General features: G+C 34.7%; 1 pseudogene; it reads right to left on the bottom strand.

Annotated features, from left to right (window-relative positions):
• The window catches only part of LOC149535046 (AUGMIN subunit 5-like), a 97,067-nt pseudogene extending 76,826 nt beyond the window's left edge, over positions 1–20,241 (bottom strand).
• Between the last annotated feature and the right edge of the window lie 7,240 nt (positions 20,242–27,481).

The following is a 27,481-nucleotide window of genomic DNA, read 5'->3' as shown; positions in this document are numbered from 1 at the left end:
GATTTTGAAGGTGGCCCTTCTTTAACTAGGTTGGGCTATTCATCAAGCCTTGGCACTTGGGCTTTAACTCTACGAAGGAAATCCCTTCTTAGGTTTTGATCTAGGTTCGTCTGTTGAGACTTCCTTTCGAATTCTGGAGGGAGGATATTCTTCACTCAATCTTTATGCTTCTAGAAAAATCTATGGGATTAGAAACACAGACTCAAGATCATAAAGTAATTTCTTTTTCTTGTATTTGTGTTGAAGTTGATTTGAATAATCCATTGCCAAACTCTATGGAGATTTGTATGGGCTCAGTTTCCTAGATCCAACAGTTGGATTACGAGACCCTACCATTTAGATGTAGAATCTTCCATGAATATGGGCATCTACTGTGAAGATGTCCTAGGTATAAGAATCCCTCCTTGGATGCTCTAGGTTCCCCTAGGGAGGACAAGGGAAAGGCTATAGTTTCTAATGGACCTGTTGACAGTGAGGGATTTACTCGGGTTAGATCTTGTAACAAGGGTAAAGGTAAGAAGAGAACCTAGATGGATAGGTGGACTAAAGGCGCCTTTAATAGGTTTGATTCTCTAGGAGACATGGTCCAAGAGGATGGTATCCCAGTTGAGCTCTCTTCTGAGGCCAAAAGTCAACATGAGTTTCAAAAAGGGGATGTGCAGAGAGAGGATTTGATTCTTGTTATAGGGGACCTACAGGCTGAGCAGTTGGAAATTGATGTGCCCCCTCTTGTTTAGGATATCAGGGATCTTTTTGGAGCACAAGGTTTGCAGGGACCAGCCATGGTGGCCACTAGCCCCCTTAGGTCTAAAGGAACATCTGATTTTGGTAAGAGCAATAAGGCTCCTCTTGTTTTAGGCATTCAGCAGAAACCCTTCAAAAAGGGGCCTTTACATAAACTATTAAAAAGTGGTAGGAAGACTAATCAAGAGAAAGTGAAGATAATGGGTGAAAATTTGGTTGAGTCTAGGTTTGTGCAACCCATTGATTCTCATTTCTCTCACCCCTATAAATGATTGTGCTATCATGGAATCTAAGGGGGTTGAACAACATCCCTAGACAAAAGGTTGTTCGTAGATTAATTGATTCCCAGTCTCCTGATATGGTCTTTATTTAGGAAACTAAGCTTTCATTGGATGGTTTGGCTAAGTGTGTTGTGTATATCTAGCCCCAAGGCTCTTGGCAAGGGGTGGGTGCCTTGAATAGTTCTGGAGGGGTGGCTTGCTTTTGGGACCCTAGGAAAGTCTCCCCATTATGGTGGATCTCCTATCGGTCAGCCATTTCCTTGATTGCCACTAGCTTTGAGAATGGAGAAAGATGCTTCTTATCCAACATTTATGCTCCTATGGACTTTGTAGGTAAATCTTAGTTATGGGCCCATATTAGATTCATCTAATCCCTAGAACCTTTTCTTCCATGGATTATGGTAGGAGATTTTAATGCAATCACTAGCCTAGAGGAAAAAAGAGGTGGGCTAGCTAGGCTAGACCAATCTTCTAATTTGCTCAGAGATATGATTGGCTCATTGTTTCTCATTGATGTGAAGTTGACTAATGGTGTCTTTACATGGAATAATTGGAGATGTAGTGGTGAGGCTATCTTGGAAAGGCTTGATAGATTTTTGGTTTCATGCTATTGGTTGGACACAGGTGGATCACTAGTTCTAAAATTCTAAATTGGAGAGGATCGAATCACTAGCCCGTTAAGCTTTCCATCAGTTTATATAGAGCCACCAAGAATCCCTCTTTCAAATTCTAGTTGATGTGGCTTAGAGACTTGTCCTTACCTAATCTTATGGTGGATTGCTAGTATGAGGGGATGCTTGATCATGATACGACCATGTATACTTTTAGTAAGAGGCTTCAACATGTGAAGTATAGGTTGAAGAGATGGAATAAATAGTGTTTTAGTTATCTACATGTTCAGAAGACTAGTGCTCAAACCAAGCTGGATAACATTACCCACCAAATTCATGACCACGGGTTGAACTTTGAGATGAGTGAAGTTGAGTCTCTAGCTCTTTAGTAGTTGGAAGAATCGGAGCTTTGGGAGGAGATTTTTTGGAAGAAAAAGTCTCGTATTAATTGGCTTTAGGAGGGGGATAGGAACACTACTTTTTTCCACAACTATGTTAAGGTACGAAGGCATGGGAACTCTCTCTCCTCTCTTATCTTAATGGATGGAACTCAGATCTTTTCTTGTGAAGATATCTCTAGGGAGGTAGTCAATTACTTCATTAATCTCTTTTCTAGGGAGGACCCTCGAGCTGGGCCTGACGAGAAAGACATCTTGGATTGTATCCCTCACCTAATCTCTGTAGAAATGAATGGCACCCTCTTAAGCCCTATCTTTCTTCTAGAATTGGAGAAAATTGTGTTTAATATGAAGAAAGGTAAGGCCCCTAGTCCAAACGAGTTTCCAATTGAATTTTTCCAAGAATTGTGGGAGATAATAAAGTATGATCTCCAAGATGTGGTCCAGGAATCATATAGGAATAAACAGATGCTGAAATCTTTGAACTCAACCTTCTTAGCTCTCATACCTAATAAAGAGGGAGCTAATTGGTTGGATCAATTCAGGCCTATAGAATTATGTAATTTTGTCTATAAGAACATCAAAAAATTGATTGTTGAGAGGCTCAAGCCATTCCTCAAGTCTTTGATTTCTATTGAATAGGGTGGCTTTGTTGACAGAAGACAAATCTTGGATGGAGTTGTGATAGCAACAGAGGTTGTCCATTCATGGCCACTTCTAAGGAGAAAGCTATTTTCATAAAACTTGACATGGCCAAGGCTTATGACCGGTGAGTTGGGAGTTCTTACAAAAAATTCTTTTGACTTTTGGGTTATCTGTGGAATGGGTCAAATGGGTTCTAAGCTATGTGACCTTGTCCTCCTTCTTAGTTCTTAATAATGGAGAACCTTCTGAGTTGTTTGGTGCCTCTCAAGGACTTTGGCAAGGTGACCCCCTATCTCCCTACTTATTCATTATCATGGCAGAGGGTCTTGGCAGATTTTTAAAATCTTAGGTGTGGCAGGGGATTATCCAAGGTTGGAGTTGGAGTAATAACCTTCCTCCATATTCTCATCTTCAGTTTGTGGATCATACTGAACTGATGGGTATGGCTAGAATTAGTGAGGTAGTAAATATTAGAAAAGCTTTGGTTATCTATTTGAAAGCCTCAGGTTAAAAAAATTAATGATGCTAAGTCTTCTATTTATTTCTTTAACACTCCTTAGCTTATTCAGAATAGGATTGCTAGAATTCTTAGGTTTCAAATTGGCTCCCTTTCTCTAATGTATCTTGGGCTCCCTTTTTCCTTGGGTGCTCAGTAGAGGGATTATTAGTAGGGGATTTTGGATAAATTCAGGAGTAAAGTTAGTCACTAGACTTGTAGATGGCTATCTTTTGTTAGAAGATTGGTTCTACTAAAGACTATGGTGCAGTCTCTTCCCATTTATAGGTGTTGTGTTCACATTCCCCCTTCTAATTTTGTGACGGATTTTGATGCTTTATCTCAAAAATTCCTTTGGTCTAGTAGTCTTCTTTCCTTAAAGTGGAGCCTGTTCAAGTGGGAGTATGTGTGTAGGCCAAATCATGTGGGTGGCCTTGAGCTTTACTCGATGGCTCTTTTCGTCACAGCAATGGCTGCCAAATTGTATAGGCAATGGTGTAACAGTCAAGACCAAGAGTGGGCCAAGATTCTAACCCATAAGTACTTTCCTAGTGTGGATTTCTTAGAGGTTCCATGACTTCCTTTGGTGGGTAAAGGCTCCTATACTTGGGATACTCTTAAGAGGGGAGCACAACTTGTTAAGGAGGGGCTCTTCTGGATTTGTAATAGAGGCTCAGATGCTCTATTTTGGAAGGACTCGTGGGATGGAAATCCTTCCATTCTTTCTAGTTTTTCCTAGCTTCTCCACCTTTCCCAAACTTTTACTAATGCTAGGTGGCTTAAGGTGGAGCATTTTAAGACCATTAAGCACCTAGGGTAGGTTGAGGTGACTTGTTGGAATGATTCTCAGGAGTGGCCAGTGGGTGGCTCTAATGAGGATCGTGCCCTTCTCTCTCATGTTTTGGAGGATAGGTTTTGCAGCTTTCTCAATGGGAGGGATAGCTTGGCTTGGAGTCCAAGTCCAAAAGGAAAATTCATAATGGCTCAAGGCTATGCTATTCTTGACAAGAACCTTCATGGCCTGGCTGAAGTGCACTAGTGGAAGAAGGTTTAGAGCAGCTTTTCATGGCCCAAGTGTAACTTTTTCTTATGGTTGTTGGCTCAAAAGAAATGCCTCACTTGGGAGAATCTTCACAAATGAGGTTTTTAACTTCCCTCTATTTGCATTCTTTGTTTACACAATCAGAAATGTGTCTCCCACTTGCTTTTTCTCTACCCCTTTTTGAGAGAGATATGGCATAGATGGTGGGAGGCTTGGTGTCATGATTGTATTCATGCTAATTCTCTTATTGATCTCTAGGAAAGCTTAGGAAAACCTCCAGCAAGGACTTCCAGTCTTCATTCTTTGGAACCTTTGGCTGGAAAGGAATCACAAAATTTTTTTGTGATTCCAAACTTGGAAGCTCCCAATTGTGGAAGTTGATTCTTAATAGGCTCCAGGAGACGATTTATGCAAAGTGTGATATGTCTGTTAATATTGATCCTAGGAATCAAGTTATTGTGAGGAACTTAAACCTGGCTGATAAATGTTGGGGAGGCATTCTTGAAAAAAGACCGAGCCATGGTAAGTAGCAGGTGTGTAGAGATGGTAAGTGGTCCCCTCCCCTGACTAGGTTCATAAATATCAATATGGATGGGTCTTCTTGGGGGAACCCTGGGCATGCCCATATTGGGGCTATTGGTAGAGGTGATGATGGTGGTGTAGTTTTTCTCCTCTCTATTTACAAGGGTCAACATTCTACTAATTTGATGGAAGCCCTAGCTATTAAGGTTGCTATTGAGTGTGGCTACTCATTAGGGTGGTGAAAGATAATCTATGAGTCTAACTCTCAGATTGTTGTGGATATGTTGAATAACTAGAAGTTGGAAGATGTTAGTTGGCAACTTGCCTCTTTAACCAGAAAAATTCTTTATCTCTGTAGGTCCTTGGACTCTATCTCCTTTCATCATATCCTTCTCGAATGGAATAGAGTGGTGGATTGTCTGGCTAAGTGGGCTTTAGAGAATGTGGGTAGATGGGATATTAATGGTAGGGATGAGTTACCTTTTGAGTATTGTGAGATCATGGATCAGATATTACTGGAGGACAAGATTTTGTAATGTTATTTTGGGCATTTGGCCTTTTGCTCTGTATCTTGGTTTTGATTGAATAAATTTTTACCCCTCTTTTTCAAAAAATACTAATACCTACAATAACATCTCAATTTTGGTAGATTCAATTTTATTTTAATTTGACACAACAATCTTTCTTGATGCCAAAACTTGTAATGTTCCTCGGTTCATTGGTACACCATTGCATAACTTTTGTACCATTCATTATGGCATCAGTTCATTAGTGTTGTTAGCTTTGCATGGGAATTTAACCCTAGTGGCACCCCTTTTTGTCCATAGAGTCACTAGAATATTTGCGACCACCATGCACCAAAGTGTCCCCAAGGTGTCGTAAGCATGTTTGAGTAGTGATCTTATGTGGGTTGTAGCTTAGAGCTCATTAGGGGTATTAAAAAATTGTTAGATGCTATAGGACCATGATAGTAATGTCTACAATAACCTACCTCACATTTGGGAGATTAGATTTCATTTGAAAATAGCACATCAATCTCACTTGATTCCAAAACTTATATTGTTCTTCAATAAATTGGTGCACCACTATGAAAATTTCAAACTATTTATCATGGAATTGATTCACCAACATTATTAGTTGTGGATGGATAGGTGAACTCTAGTGATACTCTTGTTTTGACCATAGAGTGGCTAATATTTCTATGAATACCATGCACTGAAGCATCCCTAATGTGTTTTAACCATGCTTGAGCAACTATCTTCTAGAGGTCATAAATCAGAGCTCATGAATGGTATCAACAAACTATCAGATACTACAAGACATTGATATTGATGCCTAAAAAAATATCTCAATTCTAGGATATTTAATTTTGTTTGAACTTGGCACAACAATCTTGCTTGATGCCAAAACTTGCATTCTTCCTTAGTGAATAGGTGCATCACCACACAACTTTTGAATCATTCATCACAGCATAAATTTTTTAGTGCCATTAGCTCTAAATGTGAGGGTGAGACCAAGTGACACCTCTATTTTGACTATGGAGTCACTAGAACATTTGCAACCACCATGCACTAAAGTGTCCCCAAGGTGCACTAAACATGCTTGAGAAAAAATCTTCAAAGGGGCATAACACAGAGCTTATTAAGGATATTAACAAACTATAAGATGCTATAAGGCCATGTGGTAGAACTCTACAATAGCCTATCTCAATTCTACAAGATTTCAATTGGTTTCAATTTGGCACAACATTCTTACTTGATGTCATAACTTGTAGTATTTCTTAGTGAATTAGTGCAATAAGATTAAAATGAATAAGATTTCATAAACCATGAACAAGATTCCAATGAACAAGATTCCAATGAATGAGATTCCTATTAACAAGATTTGAATGGATGTGATTAAAATAAACAAGATTCTATTAACAATTTGAATACACATGCACAAAAAATCACAATAATATAGTATATCAAAATATATAATACTATAAAAATATGACGCAAATATAAGTCAAAATGTACATCCATATACAAAATGTGCCACATTCCATGAAAATATGTCTATGAAATAAAATTTTATATATACAATAGAGCATATGCCATCTCAAAACATGCCCTTATGTGATGTACTACAAGGCTTTCTCACATTGACTAGTCCTTCTTAGGACTTCCAAAGGTCAAATTCAAGACATTTTTGTTTCTTTTTTTCTTGCTTCTTCCACTTTGGATCCAACTAAGATCCACTTCCTTCACCCTGGTACATCAACTTTACAAAGAAAAATGAGAACAAGTGCTATTATGAGACTTTACCACACATTTGGCTTACTAAGTCCACATAACATTTTCACAATGAAAGAAAGATTCAAGGCTTCCATCAGCATCATGACATTGATATGTATGAGTTTGGATCAACCAATAGCTCTACAATAGTTAAAAATAAATATCTTAAACAACTTTCAACTAGTTGTTGCCATTAGCACCTTAAAATCATAGTCATAGCAAGGCCATTTCACACTTGACACTATTATTATGGCAAGATAATATTTAAAAAACTTGAACATATGTCTTTTGGAATTTTTCAACTCAAGAACAAGTTCCAAATGAAGTTCTTACTAGTTTTTCCCAATCTCTATCATTAGTGTTGCTGCAAGTGCATTTCAAGAATGTCGAAACAAGAAATTTAACATGCTACATCTCCTAAAAAGGCATAGTTAATCTTTAAACTATCTAACATGTTCAAAATTTCATGATTCAACTTGAAATAGTCCACCAAATAAAGTTATTGGAACCAAATGCACTAATATGGTAAAGTGTTGCTGCTACAAACCAAGAAAAGAGAGTTGTAACACTTGGAAATGTGTGCTACTCACAAAATTCACATAAAAAACCTTTAAAAATTAGGTATATGAATTCCCTTTTCAAAAATAGAGATGATTCCATCACTTTTAGGCCTCCACCATATACCAAACACCCAAAACACAAAAAGGCTAAAAACCAAAGCTAGAAGGGGGTTTTCAACCTAGTTTTGCAAAATCTTGCATAATTTTTTGTCTAGAGCACATTATCACCTCCAATTGTGCCAAGAGTACTTTAAGAACATTCCTACCACTTCTCATACTTGGTTTCATGTTTTCAATCACCTAGCATGTGATACATTGCTGGTTACATCAATATTTCCACTAGCCAAGACACTTTTCTTGCCTAGGGCATCACCATAAAAATAGTTTCCTTTATTTTCTTGCGCATTGATTTTGGAAAAATAATGTACAGTGAATAAACTCCCATCTCCCACATTTTCAAGCCATTTCAATGGTGGGAATAGGAGGAAAATGTAACGCCCCGCTCGGGAACCCAAGAGAAATAAACCTAACATGTTACAATGTTTACTGAACTATTTTTTTTTTGAAGTTTAAACAACATCAAGATAACATTAATGCGGAAGCAATATGAACATACACATCAAATACACATATGCAAATATAGATACAGTTTCAATTCCTTAAGAGTTCCTTTACGTTGAGTCACATTTAATAATTTTAAATTAATTAGTTTAAGTTCCAAGTACAATGTCTCAAGATCAAAAAGGAATAACAGATACACATTTGCATAAGCAAATGCATAAGTATGAAAAATATAATGAAAGTACATCCAATTAATAACATCCACTACACATATTGCAGGGTAAGTGAGAATAAATTCAATACATCAGAATACATGATAACGTATATACATCATCTGAAAAGAAGTCTCTGAGATAAGAAATAAGAATTATAAAGGTACATTTTCTACATCGATCATCCAACAGCTGGCAATGTGAAGGGGAACCCAAATGGTAAGAAGACACTACCTCCCAACCGCATGGTTACCTAGTCAGGCTTCCACTCCCACTGTGCAAGGAAGATAATGAACGATCCTCATACGGTAAAACAAACATAAAAAATTCCTAGGCAAGGTACCCCTAATAGCCAAAACTACCTCAAAGGTAACACATGCTACTTAAGAAGATAAAATAATCCAGAAATAAAGAACACTCAATCTAATACTGACACCACATAACCAAACATCATACACAAACCAAGTATAAACCAAATACCAAGATCATAAGATGAAGTCAATGAAAGATAATCACCTCAAGTCAAAAGCCACATGTCAAAAGTACAACATCCATGAATCACCAATCATCATCAATGAAAGTAACTAACCATAATAAACACATCCAACAATAAATACACCACCAACAATAAGTACACCACCAAAGGTACACAAATCTGCAGAGGAGACTCGGGCTACATACTAGGGAGTGTCATCACATGGCTGCTTGAGTTACCCTGGACTGATCTCTTAATAGACCCCGGACCCTCAAGCATTGAGTTACCCAGGACTAGTTACTCTGAACACCAGACCCTCAACATCACACATATGGAAAACTAGAAAGCCCTCTCAAGAAGACGAGGCACTCATCTCATTCCCATCCTTAGTCTATACAAGCACTCAAGGCATGGGTAGATCAAAAATCTCTAACTTATATTTTTAGTGTGTTTTCCCCCCATAAATTTTAATTACTAGATTATCACTTATTACATAACTTGCATTAGGTTACCCTGGTACTGACCACTTTGGGTCCCAGACCCCTATGCAAGCCACTCCCAAAGTCATGTACCTAGACAACCTCTCCTAAACACATAAATCCATAGTTGTGTCCCATACCACAACACCCATAAAGATCAAATTCGGTTCCTTAATAGACAACCTGATAATAAGATGGTTCTCCTATCCAAGAACACATAAAAGCTCCACAAGATAAACCTCATAGACATAATTTCCAATATGAATCACAAAACACATCATAACATCCAGCCACATAAAATAGTATCAAAGAAATCTCACAAGGCCTCTGGTGTACATCCTAGACTGGTCAACACCTACTCGACTCCAAAATTTGAATGCATAGATATTACAAACAAATAATACAGTTCATAGTTTGGTTTGTTTTGAAACATATAGTTGAGTTAAATGTAAGGTTATAGTTTCAGTTCAACATTTGTTTCAAGTTATAAGATTTTTAGTTTATTCCATCCAATAACTCATCCAGCTATTCGACTCAAATATATATATATAAAGTTATGCTCATGATAAAAGTCAATTTTCCTAAAAGCATAGTCTGCGTATACCCATTTATTTCTTCAAGTTACAAAAGTAACGCTTTACTAATTTTAATTGAATCATGATCATTAACAATAATAGATAAATTTACATATTCGCTCAATAACTCTCGTTATAATAATTCTTAATCAAATTCAATTAAGTCAATTATTAATTTTATTTAAACCATATTTCAATTATTAATAATTTAAATAATTACTAAATTAATAATAAATTTTAATAAATAAATTTATAAAAAAAAATTAATAACTTTATTAATAATTAATAATATAAAATATTAATAAAATTATTAATAATTAATAATATAAATTTTATTTAATTTAAAATGTAATAATTAAAAACAAACTCAAAAATAAATTAAATACTTTTCATTTTTTTTTTTTTGCAAAAAGCCCATTGCTTAAACAAGCAAGCGCAGCCTTCAAGGCTTCGCTGCCGTGCGGCAGGCCTGCTGACGCAGGGCCTACGGCAGCTCATCTGCGCAGTACCTATGTCAGCAGAGACTGCCGACGGCTGTACGTCGCAGAAGGTGGGGGGGGGTAAACCCCCAAATAAATTTTTATTTTTCTAAATTTATTATGTGTGAGAGATTTTTTTTAAGAATTATTTTATAATTTTATAATTTTTAATTAATTAAATTTTATGAAATTCTTTTCAAACAACTCCACAATAATATTTTTTTAAAATTTTTTTTTGTAAACAATTGCCATTAAATCTTATAGGGGAATTACCAACAACCATTCGAATTTTCAAATTAAAATTTTCTTTAAAAGAAAAAAAAAACTCAAATCCTACCTAGATTTAATTTTTTTTTTGCTTCCATCTTAATTCAAACCCAAATCTCGATCAATACTAATTTCTTTCAATTATAGAACGAAGTTTTCTAAATAGTTTTTCAATCCCGATTCCCAGAAGAAATCAAATAGCAAAAGATTCAAAAGAAAGGTAGCAAGATTCATTCAATAAAATTTGAGAAAGCAATTTCCAACAAGCACGAAGAAGACAGAGATCCGAAAGTGTTTCTAGAATGGTTCACAAACCCTACCTTGATCTGATGCTAACAATCTGGTGAAACCCTTGCTAATCCGAACCCTTCCAAGCTTCCAAAGATTTCTTTGTTCCCCTTTCCAAAAGTGTGTTCCCTGAAACCTGTGTGTGAAAAACTTCTGTGTCTGAAAAACTCCCTCCTCAATAATGACCCCAAAACCCTCTAATATAGAATCTAATTACCCTTTAGGGTTTCTATCACCACCAGTCTAAAATTATAATAATTTTATTTAATTAATTCTTTCTTGCACAATTAATTCACTTTTAATTAAAATATTATTTTATTTTTCCTTCATGCACTTTAAGTGAATCATTAAATTACTTTATTTAACTTTCCACTTTACTTTTAAGTTAATTTAATAACCTTTTAAAATCTCATGCACACTTGCTTAGAATATCTTTATTAAGTTCACATATTTTATCTTTTAATTAATCTCTTATATTTTAAACTCTTTCATGCGAACTTAAAACATATTCATAATTTAATATCTTTTAACTTCTTAATTTATTTTTGAACGTTTTAATTTGATAAATATTTATTAACTTAAATAACAATAATATTTAGCATTTATTTAAAAATGAACTCTAAATATATTATCATTAAATTAAATAAATATTATCTCGTTCTAAATTTAATCTTATAGCTTTTATCTTCAATTTAATTCTTTATATTTAATTAATTTCTCAATTAATTAAATATAATTAAATATTCATAATATCATAATAATTCTCCATTAAATTAAATTATCAATTTAATCAGAAAATACATCAAACACTCACAAAATAACATACGCACAAAAATATTCACAGGTTTAAAAAGGGTAGATAGTTTGTTATGAGTCCTCCTTGCAGGACAAGTATTATAGACTTATGGCTAGGATTGGACTTGATCATTATCTTCTCATTCTCACCATTTGAGTATTTGTAATAGGGTACGCTCATCCTGGCAATTCAGGGAAGTTAATGCCCAGTACCTGCATCCTGCATAAAAGCCAAGCATGTACATGTATATAATATATCTAAACTAAATAGACAATGGTGGGGAGTGGTTCATCGTGTGGATCCTGACTAGTAGGTGACTATGACTCCCTCCCTTAACCACATCAAACACTTTAGACAGAAAGATAAAATAAACACGTGCACCATACACATGCAAGTATGGGGTAAGTATCGTAAAAATCACAAGTCTAACATCAAATGCGTACATATAACAATGCATCTCTATCAATACAACATAATCATCATTAAAGACATCATGTTAACATTTTTATGAAAGAAACCACATTTACTAACTAGGATCATCAAACTATCATTAATAACACCTGAATGGAATCGACTAAGCAATAATAACTAATACATTTGTAATAAAAGTCATGAAATAATATCATAATATTACAAATCTAGTATCTCTAACTAATCAATGCATAAAATCAACCTAAAAGAATTTGACAATGATAACATAAATGCGATCTAGTGACAGGCACTACATACACCCCCCCAGAATTAGGCTTACTCCCTGAAGCCCATTACAAAGAAACATGAATCAAACTCAGAAACTCAAAACTAAGGTCCATGATTGGGGCAATTGGTCGCTCTATGACCAGATTGTCCACAAAAGTAGCAATCTCCACTAAAGCTTCCCTGAGCTCCAGGTGCACGCGACTGATCACAACTACCAACACTAGCATCCTCACTGAGAGCTTGAGGAACTTGGTCCAACCTATTGCGCATACTACGCTTCCAGTTGCGATAGTTCCCTGACTGTGAACCACCACTGTTACCATGGAAGAACTTTCTTCTTGACTTCTCTTGATTACCTTTAGAGAAGTTAGGAGAATTTCTAGAACTTCCAGCCCCTTGAGACTGGTTCTCCTTCAATGCTCCTGAATAAAGTGCCCCTCTAGCCTGAACACCTAGTAGGCCACCTTGACCCAAAGTCACACTCCTCTCAACCAAAGTAGCTCGCAATATTGCATCCTTAAGGGTTTTAGGTTGGAAAACCTTAACACCCCCAATGATGTTAGCATTAAGTCCTCTAATGAAATGTTGGACCATCAATGGTGAGCTATCACTAACTCCCACATAAGACATAAGCTCGAAGAAATTACGCTCATACTCCACCACAGTCTTGGTACCCTATCTCAAGTCATGAAACTCATCTGCCCTCTGAAGTTGCCACTACTCTGATAGAAATCGCTCATGGAAGTGTTCGAGGAACAACTCCCATGTGACAGTCTACATATTTATCCCAAGTTTCTTCTCCTCTATATTCCACCAAATCGCTGCAAAGAGCTCTAAGTGGGTGATGGCATATCTTGCTTTGACATTGGAGTCAAAGTCTTGCATGGAAAAACATCTATCTAGAGAAATCAACCAATTCTCAGCATCATATCCAGTACCTTCTCCATTGAAAGGTTTGATCTTGACCCGTAATAGGTCCTTCATCTGGATGGACTGACTAGACCGCCTGTTGCTCTCTAGGATCGTCCCTCTAGGACTCATGGACCTATCTCTATCTCCATGCTCTGAATGATGAGCTCTATCCTGCAATGGTAGGCATGCTAGGATCTCCTTAACCAAGTCTCTAGTGACTGGTCCTTCTGTCTCAGTGTGTTGCTTAACACTATCATCCTCTCTAGCCTCTTCCTGAATAGGGTCCCCTGAATGGACCAAGGAAGGAATACGGTGACTAACTCTCCCATGACTTCTACCACGTCCTGAGCTATGACCCCTAGCAATGGATCTAGAATCAAAAGTCATCTCTCCTACAACACCCACACACAACAACGACATCTTAGAATCCATCATAACCATAGGGTCATAACTAACTGAGATAAAGAAATAATCATAAAAGTTTTAATAAGATTTCTAGTTCCATGTTTAGAATTTGTATCATTTCAAAGTTTGTTGTTCAACTGTTTGGTTTCAAGTTTGATGTCAATATAAGTTTTTCAATTAAATAAGTTGCAAGTTTACTAATTGCTCAAGTGATGGCACACATAATGCCCAGAGTTCCCAATGTTGAAACTCAAGCTCTGATACCAGATGTAATGCCCCACTCGGGAACCCAAGAGAAATAAACCTAACATGTTACAATGTTTACTAAACTATTTTATTTTTTAAGTTTAAACAACATCAAGATAACATTAATGCAGAAGCAATATGAACATACACATCAAATACACATATGCAAATATAGATACAGTTTCAATTCCTCAAGAGTTCCTTTACATTCAGTCACATTTAATAATTTTAAATTAATTAGTTTAAGTTCCAAGTACAATGTCTCAAGATCAAAAAGGAATAACAGATACACATTCGCATAAGCAAATGCATAAGTATAAACAATACAATGAAAGTACATCCAATTAATAACATCCACTGCACATGTCGCAAGGTATGTGAGAATAGATTCAATACATCAGAATACATGATAACGTATATACATCATCTGAAAAGAAGTCTCTAAGATAAGAAATAAGAATGATAAAGGTACATTTTCTGCATTGATCATCCAACAACTGGCAATGTGAAGGGGAACCCAAATGGTAAGAAGACACTACCTCCCGACTGCGTGGTTACCTAGTCAGGCTTCCACTCCCACCGTGCAGGGAAGAAAATGAACGATCCTCATATGGTAAAACAAACATAAAACATTCCTAGGAAAGGTACCCCTAATAGCCAAAACTACCTCAAAGGTAACACATGCTACTTAAGAAGATAAAATAATCAGAAATAAAGAACACTCAATCCAATACTGACACCACATAACCAAACATCATACACGAACCAAGTATAAACCAAATACCAAGATCATAAGATAAAGTCAATGAAAGATAATCACCTCAAGTCAAAAGCCACATGTCAAAATTACAACATCCATGAATCACCAATCATCATCAATGAAAGTAACTAACCATAATAAACACATCCAACAATAAATACACCACCAACAATAAGTACACCACCAGAGGTACACAAATCTACAGAGGAGACTCAGGCTACATAATAGGGAGTGTCATCACATGGTTGCTTGAGTTACCCTGGACTGGTCTCTTAATAGACCTCAGACCCTCAAGTGTTGAGTTACCCAGGACTAGTTACTCTGAACCCTGAACCCTCAACATCACACATATGGAAAACTAGAAAGCCCTCTCAAGAAGACGAGGCACTCATCTCATTCCCATCCTTAGTCTATACAAGCACTCAAGGCATGGGTAGATCAAAAATATCTAACTTATCTTTTTAGTGTGTTTTCCCCCCATAAATTTTAATTACTAGATTATCACTTATTACATAACTTGCATTAGGTTACCCTGGTACTGACCACTTTGGGTCCCAGACCCCTATGCAAGCCACTCCCAAAGTCATGTACCTAGACAACCTCTCCTAAACACATAAATCCATAGTTGTGTCCCATACCACAACACCCATAAAGATCAAATTCGGTTCCTTAATAGACAACCTGATAATAAGATGGTTCTCCTATCCAAGAACACATAAAAGCTCCACAAGATAAACCTCATAGACATAATTTCCAATATGAATCACAAAACACATCATAACATCCAGCCACATAAAATAGTATCAAAGAAATCTCACAAGGCCTCTGGTGTACATCCTAGACTGGTCAACACCTACTCGACTCCAAAATTTGAATGCATAGATATTACAAACAAATAATACAGTTCATAGTTTGGTTTGTTTTGAAACATATAGTTGAGTTAAATGTAAGGTTATAGTTTCAGTTCAACATTTGTTTCAAGTTATAAGATTTTTAGTTTATTCCATCCAATAACTCATCCAGCTATTTGACTCAAATATATATATATATATATATATATATATATATATATATAAAGTTATGCTCATGATAAAAGTCAATTTTCCTAAAAGCATAGTCTGTGTATACCCATTTATTTCTTCAAGTTACAAAAGTAACGCTTTACTAATTTTAATTGTATCATGATCATTAACAATAATAGATAAATTTACATATTCGCTCAATAACTCTCGTTATAATAATTCTTAATCAAATTCAATTAAGTCAATTATTAATTTTATTTAAACCATATTTCAATTATTAATAATTTAAATAGTTACTAAATTAATAATAAATTTTAATAAATAAATTTATAAAAAAAAATTAATAACTTTATTAATAATTAATAATATAAAATATTAATAAAATTATTAATAATTAATAATATAAATTTTATTTAATTTAAAACGTAATAATTAAAAACAAACTCAAAAATGAATTAAATACTTTTCATTTTTTTTTTTGCAAAAAGTGCATTGCTTAAACAAGCAAGCGTAGCCTTCAAGGCTTCGCTGCCGTGCGGCAGGCCTGCTAAAGCAGGGCCTACGGCAGCTCGTCTGCGTAGTACCTGCGTCAGCAAAGACTATCGATGGCTGTACGTCGCAGGAGGTGGGGGGAGGGGGGGGAGTAAACCCCCAAATAAATTTTTATTTTTCTAAATTTATTATGTGTGAGAGATTTTTTTTAAGAATTATTTTATAATTTTATAATTTTTAATTTATTAAATTTTATGAAATTCTTTTCAAACAACTCCACAATAATTTTTTTATTTTTTTTATTTTTTATTTTTTTTGTAAACAATTGCCATTAAATCTTATAGGGGAATTACCAACAACCATTCGAATTTTCAAATTAAAATTTTCTTTAAAAGAAAAAAAAAACTCAAATCCTACCTAGATTTAATTTTTTTTTTCTTCCATCTTAATTCAAACCCAAATCTCGATCAATACTAATTTCTTTCAATTGTAGAACAAAGTTTTCTAAATAGTTTTTCAATCCCAATTCCCAGAAGAAATCAAATAGCAAAAGATTCAGAAGAAAGGTAGCAATATTCATTCAATAAAATTTGAGAAAGCAATTTCCAACAAGCACGAAGAAGACAGAGTTTCGAAAGTGTTTCTAGAATGGTTCACAAACCCTACCTTGATCTGATGCTAACAATCTGGTGAAACCCTTGCTAATCCGAACCCTTCCAAGCTTCCAAAGATTTCTTTGTTCCCCTTTCCAAAAGTGTGTTCCCTGAAACCTGTGTGTGAATAACTTCTGTGTCTGAAAAACTCCCTCCTCAATAATGACCCCAAAACCCTCTAATATAGAATCTAATTACCCTTTAGGGTTTCTATCACCACCAGTCTAAAATTATAATAATTTTATTTAATTAATTCTTTCTTGCACAATTAATTCACTTTTAATTAAAATATTATTTTATTTTTCCTTCATGCACTTTAAGTGAATCATTAAATTACTTTATTTAACTTTCCACTTTACTTTTAAGTTAATTTAATAACCTTTTAAATCACATGCACACTTGCTTAGAATATCTTTATTAAGTTCACATATTTTATCTTTTAATTAATCTCTTATATTTTAAACTCTTTCATGCGAACTTAAAACATATTCATAATTTAATATCTTTTAACTTCTTAATTTATTTTTGAACGTTTTAATTTGATAAATATTTATTAACTTAAATAACAATAATATTTAGCATTTATTTAAAAATGAACTCTAAATATATTATCATTAAATTAAATAAATATTATCTCGTTCTAAATTTAATCTTATAGCTTTTATCTTCAATTTAATTCTTTATATTTAATTAATTTCTCAATTAATTAAATATAATTAAATATTCATAATATCATAATAATTCTCCATTAAATTAAATCATTAATTTAATCAGAAAATACATCAAACGCTCACAAAATAACATACGCACAAAAATATTCACGGGTTTAAAAAGGGTAGACAGTCTGTTACGAGTCCTCCTTGCAGGACAAGTATTATAGGCTTATGGATAGGATTGGACCTGATCATTATCTTCCCATTCTCACCATTTGAGTATTTGTAATAGGGCAAGCTCATCTTGGCAATTCAGGGAAGTCGATGCCCGGTACCTGCATCCTGCATAAAATCCAAGCATGTACATGTATATAATATATCTAAACTAAATAGACAATGGCGGGGAGTGGTTCATTGTGTAGATCCCGACTAGTAGGTGACTACGACTCCCTCCCTTAACCACATCAAACACTTCAGACAGAAAGATAAAATAAACACGCGCACCATACACATGCAAGTATGGGGTAAGTATCGTAAAAATCACAAGTCTAACATCAAATGCGTACATATAACAATGCATCTCTATCAATACAACATAATCATCATTAAAGACATCATGTTAACATTTTTATGAAAGAAACCACATTTACTAACTAGGATCATCAAACTATCATTAATATAATAAATGATACATTTGTAATCAAAGTCATGAAATAATATCATAATATTAAAAATCTAGTATCTCTAACTAATCAATGCATAAAATCAACCTAAAATAATTTGACAATGATAACAGAAATGTGATCTAGGGACAGGCACTACAGAAAACTCCAAGAAACCAAAATGCTTCAATTTTTTTTTTACAAGAAACTAATGTACATAACTTAGACAAACAAAAAAAAAAATGATTGAAGGCTTAAAAAACAAGAAGAAACATTAAAATAACTACTCCAAGAAAATAATCCATGTTCTCAATCCAAAACAACACCAAACACTTCCATTTACATAGTGGCTACTATGCATTTCCATGCCCAATCTATACATTGTATGACCAAAACACTTCCAACCCTTGAAACTGATCTAGAATGGACTTATATAGGTTTTTCAAACCTTTTTTGGTGATTCTCAAACCCCTAACTAACTCTTTGCATTCATTTTCAACTTTGCAAGAAAAAGTTGCAAAATTGTAATTTTGCAACTTTTGCAACTTTTGCAATTTTGAGCAATTTTTGTGATAACTTAAAATTCTTAATTAAACAAGTTCACAAAACTTGGTAAGTGGTCCTATTAGGTTGATTTAGACATTAAAATATTATTTTTAACCCTTGGTCAACTTTTCTACCACTTTGGTCAACCTAACCCCTGTTGAGCAACTTATAGGCATAACAACAACTTAGGAGAAAAAACCCACTTAGCAACTATGTTAAACTTACCTAAGGACATAATAGGTCTTATTAAACCACTAGTGATGTGGCTAGCATCACTACAAGCCAAAATGACAAGAAAGAAGCACTAGGTACAAACTAGCCTACCTAGGTGCTGCTGCACCATTAGGCTTCCCTAAAAAACTACAATATCCTATGTTGTTGGTGGATCATCAAAATGCAACCTCTTCAATGTATTCTCTATACTTTCTAGATCCTATATGAAAAAAAGAAGAAGATAAAATCCAAGTTAGACAAGATAATTTAAATGATTTGTACATATTAAACATAAATTTATTCAAATGTATATTCATCAATAATGTAATTAAAAATTTTAGAACTTTATTTACCTCTCTCCATGTCTTCCTGTGATGGTTAGGAGTACTTGCATATGTCCTCTACAAAGAAGGGACCCCACACCTCTAACCTAAATATGTTTGTATGGTTTTCAAATTGGTCTACTACTTAACCTATAATATGATTTATGATAGAATAATAAATTAATAATAACTTAATTTAAAAATTACATTTAAATTTACCTTGGGTGATCTCTCCTTGGGAAGTGTCAATTGGGTCGTCAAAGATAAAAATATTTGACGACCACATCCATCATATTAGGTGTTTTCTATGAGGTTCAAAAACATAGTTGTGACAATCATGACATTCATTTATTTATAATCTTAGAAAATTAAGATAAGTAACAAATAAATGATTAATATACATGCAATAGGGCTCTAGCTCTTAATGTTAATGTAATTAGGTCTATGATGGAAAATCCGTGTTGTTGAATTGTCAGAGGCCACCCCTTGTAAAATAAACAATGTAATAACATTTCATTAGTAAAAAGAAGTGAAAGGTATATTTATATGCATTTAATGACTTGAAAACACCTAGTTACCTTGCCCTTTTCAATGAAACATGGTGCAACCCCCTCATGTTATCTCTCACTAAGAGGTGAAACCTACAAGAGGAGAATAGGAAAGTAATGAGTAATAAAACAATACATACCATGGAGATCTCAAGGCCAAATGAAATGGCTGAAACTTTGGCATCGTCCACATCTCTTATCTCCTCATCTATCATCAACTGGACATAAAAGAATTACATATATTTACATAAGTAATAATTTTTCGAACTCATTTTAATATAAATATTAATTTTAAATTAACAAATTTGTGGCGAATCAAATGTATAGACTTACCATAATAAAAGGATTTCATCGCTCTGCATGCATCTCTCACAAGAGCTGTTTTTGTCTTTGTAGCCATGTTTGTTGTATCATCATCCCCAACTTAAAACTAAAACTCATAATCTGTAATGGGGCCCAAGCAAATATTCTTGCACATAATGCAAGTATGAGGTATTGGCTAATGTACTAGCACCAACATCATTTGCACAAGGAGGAAACAACAACCTAGTCTAGGTGACTAGTAGACTGCTCAATCTATGAATGGCTCTAATATATTATGAGCTAGACTCGATGATGACATCAGGATGGTGTACTAGAGGAGGGGGAATATAAGAAGGGGTATATGTGGTGGCTTTTTCATTGGGAAAATGGTATTTCTTGTAGAGCTCCTCCTCCTATGCCCATATTAGGCCTCATGCTCCAATTATTAACTTAATGCCTTTTCACAAACTCAACATCTAAGCTTCTTAAGAAATAGAAGGGAAAATCCAAATTGTTGTGTGGTGGTTTGTCAAAAATCATCCACCAACAATCCCAAAAATTGGTTTTACCTACCTCATCCATGCACCATTTTATTGACAGTTTTGGTTTCTTAGGTTCAACTTTTTAACCAATTTTGGGGTCGGCAAATACATCAGCTATTTATTTTTTACTATTATTAAGGGTCACAAACCCATCATAATCCAAGCCTTCATCAAACTAGGCATGCATCTAGTCATGCCAACAAAGAGCAACATCATGTTTCTCTGTAAGGATCTCAATATTACCCATAATAGTATTAAGGGTGGATAGCATGGGAGATAATGTAGGAAAATTATTACAAGACTGTTGGATAGTTCTCAATTGATTTAGGTTTTCTTGAATTAAATCATGAGTTTAGGGAGGGTTTTGGGCAGGTAATAGTTTATTTGGAGGTGGTTGTGATTATTTTTAGGATAATTGTTTAACTGGGGGAGTGTTTGAAGGTTGGTTTGTGTTAGCCATGCCTATTTATGCCACAAAATTAAAATTACAATTTGAATGCACATTTTATAAACAAAACTAAAAAAAATACATTTTCATTTTTAAAAACTCTATTTAAAAAAATGAATGAAATTGAGTGCAAAATCAAAAAAATGCAACTTACTTGTGGTAGGATGCCCAAAATGTATTGGGTCAAATCATATACTCAATGAATCTTCTAGTATCTGATCACTATAGTTTCTCAAATGAAATATGTGGGTAAAAAAAGTGTTCAATTTTTTTTAAACCTATGCATAAGTTTTGGGTATCTAATATATCAAATACCTAATATATTGGATAACCAATAAGGTTGGGTAATATTTTTTTTTTTTGCATTGGTATTAGAATTGGGAGAAAAAAATTCAACATGATTTGCAAAATACTTTTGGACATTTTTAAACTAGTTTTTTTTCACATTACTAGTTTTTGGCCCAGTATGATCCTACACATACCAATGATATGATTCCAAACTAATCGCACATCTCCCTAACACACAAATCTATATTTATAATAATCCCTTATTATGTTTGCAATTGAAATGGCATCTTATATTAGCCACAGATTGTGATAACATCCATACTAACATGATATTATTAAGAGATGATTATAATGATTACCAACATCCATATATTACATGTTATTATGTATCACCACATATATTAAGAAATGATGCTTGAGTCATTAGGGTCACATTCATGTAGGATCATGACCCTATGTGGCCCAAGCCATGTAGATTTATGCCCCTAAATGGGGTGTGGTGTTTGAATAGTATGTATATCCCAAATTGATCACTACTAGAAATATATCAATAACAATGAACATATTATTACAAGTAGTTGATTATATTATTAAATACATCTACAATCATAATAAAAGGACTATTAGTTTTTTTATCTCTTTGATATAAGCATAAATAATTCACACTCTTAAAGATATATATATATATATATATATATATATATATATATATATATATATATATATATATATATATATATATATATATATATATATATATATATATATATATATATATATATATATATATATATATATATATATCAGTGAGTATTACTGATGGAGACACAACCCAAGACTAACATGAATGCAAAAGGAAAAGGGGGACATTATTATCAGAAGTGATATGCTATTACATCTAGTACAACAAAAATAGACTCCACAACATGCCCTATGGGCTTACAATGTTATCAAATTTTGGAGAAAACCCTTCTCACAATACCTTCTCCCAAACTCCACCAAAAATTGCCTTTACAATGCCAGAAATGTCCTTAAGTAAACCAAATTAGGTTTAGGGTTGGGAATAAATTTTAGAATATGCCATTTTTCATCCACCACCAAAACAAAAGGTTCTAGAAAATATGTTAGAAATTGGTGTAAAATTAGAAGAATCCAAAAATGGTAATCCAACTTTTAGGAGGCATAACTTTTGATCTAGGACTATGATTGATGAACCGTTTACATATCTAGAAAGCTCTCCAAGCATTCTATAGCCTCATGCACTAGCTTTTATTTTCCCCCATTTTTTGGGCCAGTATGAGGCAATTTAGTGCCTCAAATCTGACTTTGAAGTGCTCTTAAGAGGTCTCTATGTAACTTAAAAGTGTAATAACTTTCAAACTGTAAAGCCTTTTGACCTAATTATTTTTCTAGAGTGCTTTAAATTACAATTATAGTCATCCCTCAATATTACACCCCCTAACTCATTATAATTATGGATCAATTAAAAAATAAACTATTTTCTACATAGGCACATATCCCAAGGTGCTCAAAAATCTAACCTAGAAAACCAATAGTGGAACTATGAGAGTTTGAATCTTTATTTGACCCAAATGGGTATCTAGAAATGAAAACACTTTAAACAGAAACTAAAACTAAGAATATTTTTGGGTGATACAGAATTGCCCTTACACCACTGGATGCCCCTACATCAGACACCTAAGGTAGATTGAAAAGTGACCCTATCACTTTATATTTGGTAGAGGAAAACCCAAATGGGAAACCTTCATTGTGGATATCTAAGTTGAGTCTTCTATTGGTCATCCTTTCCACTTCTCTAGGTATTCTTCATGTTGCCTATTTTTGGTACTCCTACCCACACAACTATCCAAAATTTCTTCAATCTCTTCCTTCGTAAAAGTAGGAATTTGACATGGCTCCAACATCAACTCCTCATTTGCACCATCATCATGATATTTTGTTAAGTATACAATATTGAAAATAGTAGAAATGGCAACTCCACCTCATATCCATTCCCTAAATCATGTTTCTTCAAAATTTTGTAGGGGCCAAGTTTCTTCATCTTTAGCTCGTTGTATGTACCCACTAAAAATCATTCCTTTCTCAAATATACCATAAACTAATCTCCAACTTGAAACTCCTTTTATCTCCTCTTTTGATCTGCCCTTGCCTTATATTGTAGGTTCATCTTGGTAATATGTGCTCACACCTCCTCATGTAGGTTCTTGACATTTTCAGCAAAGTCTTCTACCTTAGCACTTGTCCTCTCCCCTTGCTCCATCTTCCTTAGCCTTGATGCAGTCCTTGGACTACTCCCATACACAATTTGGAATGATGATCTACTAGTATTCCTATTTATAGAATTATTGTAAGAAAATTTTGTTTGTGGTATAATAAAATACCATCCCTTGGGTCTATCTCCTACTAAACACCTCAACAAATTTCCTAGACTTTTATTCACTACTTTTTCTTGTCCATCAATCTATGGATGATGTGCAGAACTAAACTTCAATTTTGTCTTCAACTTCTTCCACAAAGTCCTCTAGAAATACCCAACAAATTTAGTATCTCTTTCATAAACAATACTTTTTGGGAGACCATGTAGCATTACCACCTCTTTGAAAAACAAATCTACAATATGCACTACATCATGAGTCTTGTGGCATGGAATGAAACGTGCCATCTTAGAGAACCTAGCAACCACCACAAATATGAAGTCATTACCCCTTTGTGTCCTTAGCAATCCAAGAACAAAATCCATACTTATGTCCTCCCAAGGCTTTGATGGAATAGGCAATGGTTGATAGAGTCTAATATTTTGACTAAATCCTTTGGTTGTTTCACATACTTGACAACTCTACACAAAATTCTTCACATTCTGTGACAATTGAGGACAAAAGAAATGTTCTCTAATAATAGAAATGGTCTTATCTTGACCAAAGTGTCTTGTCATCCCTCTACTATACTTCTCCTTGATTAAGTTCTCCATCATGGAACTCCTTGGAATACACAATTGACTTTCGTTGAACAACATCCCATCTTGAATCATGTAAACTAGCCACCTGGTCCTGTCTAGAGTAATAAGCTCTTTACAATCCCTCCAAGCCTCTGCAAAGTCAGGATCCTCAAGGTATAGATTCTTGATTTCATCAAACCCAACCACTTCAATCTACATTACTATCGGTAACAACTCTCTCCTACTTAATGCATTTGCAACCCTATTAGACCTTCTACTTCTGTGTTTCAATACAAATTTATAGCTTTGCATGAACTATACCCATTTCAAATGTCTCTAATTCAATTTACCTTGGCTATTTAGGTACTACAATGCCTAGTGATCAGTATACAAAACAAATTCTTCTGGCAACAAATAATGCCTCCATTTCTTTAAGGCCTAAACTGTTGTATAGAACTCCTGATCATATATAGAATACTTCTTTGCATCATTCAATTTTTCACTGAAATAGGCAATAGGTTTACCTTCTTGGCTCAATACAACCCCATTAGTACTGCCACTAGCATCGTAATCCACCTGGAACACTTTGTTAAAATCATAAAGTGCCAACACAGGTTGCTCTATCACCTTCTTCTTTAGTAATTCAAAACTCCTAGCAGCTCCTATAGTCCACTTGAACACTTTTCTATCTCCGCTCATTGTTTTAGTTAGGGGTGCACATATACTACTGAAATTCCTAATGAGTTTCCTATAAAAACTAGCTAGACCAGGGAATGACCTCACTACAGTGGCAGATCTTGGAGTAGGCCATTCCAAGATGACCTTCACCTTCTCTAGGTCCATTTTGAGACCATCAGCTGATACAACAAACCCCAAGTAAACTAACTCCCTTTTGACAAATCTACACTTCTTCAAATTAATCAACAATTTATCTTCCCTCAACCTTTCAAAGACATTATGAATGTGCAATAAATGTTCATCCAAAAACTTACTAAAAATCAAAATATCATCCAAATAGACAATAACAAATTTTCCCAAAAAAATTCTTTAGTGCCTGATTCATAAGACGCATGAAGGTGCTTGGCACATTGGTCAGTCCAAAGGGCATGACTAACCACTCATATAGACCCTCCATCTTTAATGCAATCTTCCACTCAGCTCCCTTTTGTATCTATATCTTGTGATAACCAGTCTCAAGATCTATCTTTGTGAAGTACTAAGCTCCACTCAAACAGTCCATAAGATCATCCATTCTTGGCAAAAGAAACTAATATTTGATGGTTATTCTATTTATAGCCTAAGATTTTGTACACATTCTCGACTCTCCATCCTTCTTTGGTACTAGCATTGCAAGTATTGCACATGGACTTGAGCTCTCTTGAATCAAAACTTTCCTCAACAGTTCCTAAACTTGTCTGTTTAGCTCCTTAGTCTCATTAGGAGTCATCCCATGAGTAGCCTTGTTAGGCAAACTAGTTCTAGGAAATAAATCTATTTGATGACTAATTTTCCTTACTAGCAACAACCCTTTTGGAACATTATCAAAGATGACATCTCCATACTCACTTAATAGACATAAAACTTCAAGTGGAATTTCACTACTACCTTCCTTATCTTTCCTAGAAATTAAAGCATAACACATATGTTGATGTTTCATGCCATGCAGAAATTGTCTTCCATCAACAAGACATACCCTAGCACTATTGCATACCTTTTCACCCTCCTTTATCAAGGGCTTCAATTTGTGGAAAACTCCATCCTTTGTTAGAAAGTATGTATTTGCATGACCATCATGTATAGAATGCCTATCAAACTGCCATGACCTTCTCAACAATAAGTGGTAGACATCCATTGGAATGATGTCATAGAGAGCCTCATCATGGCAACTCCCAATCTTGAACTTTACTAAACATCACTCACTAACATGGACCTTATTATCATCCTACACCCAAGCAATCTGATAAGGTTGGGGGTGTTTCTCCCTCTTGAGCTTTAGCTTTGAGACCATCTCCTCTAACACCAAGTTGTTAGTGCTTCCACCATCTACAATCACATCACAACATTTACCTTCGCACTTGCATGTGGTATGAGACAAACTCCTCCTTTGTCCAAGAAGTCTCACCACTTAGTAAGACCCTTTTATTAACTAGAACCTCTCCATTTTATACATCCTCTGCATGTGATGACTATGCATCATCATCCACATGACCAACCCTTGCTTGACCATTAGTTCTCCTATCTATCCTTCCTTGGCATTGAGGGCATTTGAAGGCTCGATGACCTTCTTCATTATAATGAAAATAGGTACCATGGATGCCTCCTCTTCCTAAACCTTGTCCACATCCCATACCTCTTTCTCTCTAATCTCCAAAATTTTGATCACGAGAGAAGTTGAAACCCTTGTTCCTTTGATTTCAGATAGTACCCACATCATTTTTCTTCTAGTTCTCATTTTGGCCTCCAAATGAGCTGCCACCGCCCCTTCCTCCTTGATTGCATCCTCTTTGCCTTCCATCAAAATTTTTGTTTAGCTTCTATCCACTCACAATACAAATTGGTATGCCTCTTCAATGCTAGTCATTCTAACCAAACTTAACTCCTCTTGAATGCTAGGTCTTAACCCACTAAGGTAATAGGAAACCTTCTCCTTGTTTGTCTCTATATGTCCTGCCCTAATAAGGACTTAGCAAAACTCCTTTGTGTATTCTTGGATATATTTTCCTACTTGCTTTCATCATTGCATCTTCTTAAACAAATCAAGCTTGCAATCAACAGGAATGAACTACTTCATTAGTTTGTCCACCATCTGATCCCATCTTGTGATTTTCTCTTTCCTCTTCTATTTCTTTCCAACTAAATCTCCTACCACCAGATTTTGGCATGGCCTTTGCAAACTTAACCCTATCAAGGTCCCCAATATGCTCATACTCAAAATCTTCCTCCATCTCATTGATCCAGTTGATCAACTCATTCAGGTTTAGATTTCCTGAAAAACATGCCAATGTCAATTTTAGGTCTTTTCCCAAGATTGGCAATGGCCCTAAAAAGCCTCTACCCCACCTAGTGTAGGACTTCTTTGTCTCCTTCCCCTTCTTGCCCAATA

Source organism: Cupressus sempervirens, chromosome 10, assembly GCF_028749045.1.
Source record: "Cupressus sempervirens isolate cs-2001-9-10 chromosome 10, ASM2874904v1, whole genome shotgun sequence".
Taxonomy (NCBI): Eukaryota; Viridiplantae; Streptophyta; class Pinopsida; order Cupressales; family Cupressaceae; genus Cupressus; species Cupressus sempervirens.
This window is presented reverse-complemented; position numbering and strand designations above follow the sequence as displayed.